Genomic DNA, 620 nt, shown 5'->3' with positions numbered 1-620 from the left:
AAATGTTAAATATTGAAAGAAAGATTAATACGCATTTTGATTACCTAAATTTGAGGTTTAAAATAGAGACCGTTTTTTTTCTTCTGTACAAAATGTCGATGGTATTTAGTAACAAATTATTTTAACGTGTACATATCAAATTATTTCTACGTGAATCATACGTTGTATTGAATTAATATAAATGAACTAATTTAATATTATACTTGCTTTTATTGATACGGGTTACGACGTTCCATGCTATCTTTGATCGGACTGTAAAGTATAACTTCTGTACATTCTTATCTTCTGTATCTGCGTTCTCGTTGGAGGACCCTTACCAAGTTGTCACATGACATGGTAGGCGTAGCCTTATCTCTTTCGGCGAGGTGTTAATTGGTCATTGGGTAAGTCACGTCTGTATATTTGTTTTACAGGGTATTTAACGTCTGTATATTTGTTTTACAGGGTATCTAACGTCTTTATAATTGCTTTACAGGGTATTTAACGTCTGTACATTTACTTTACATGGTATTTCACGTCTGAATAATTGCTTTACAGGGTATTTCACGGCTTACATAGCATGTACAACCTGTATGCAGAAATTCGGATTTTCCATACCGTTGATCTTTGTCAGTTCACCA

This window comes from Mya arenaria, chromosome 16, assembly GCF_026914265.1.
Source record: "Mya arenaria isolate MELC-2E11 chromosome 16, ASM2691426v1".
Classification (NCBI taxonomy): domain Eukaryota; kingdom Metazoa; phylum Mollusca; class Bivalvia; order Myida; family Myidae; genus Mya; species Mya arenaria.
The sequence above is the reverse complement of the archived record's forward strand: the minus strand, read 5'-3'. Positions refer to the sequence as shown.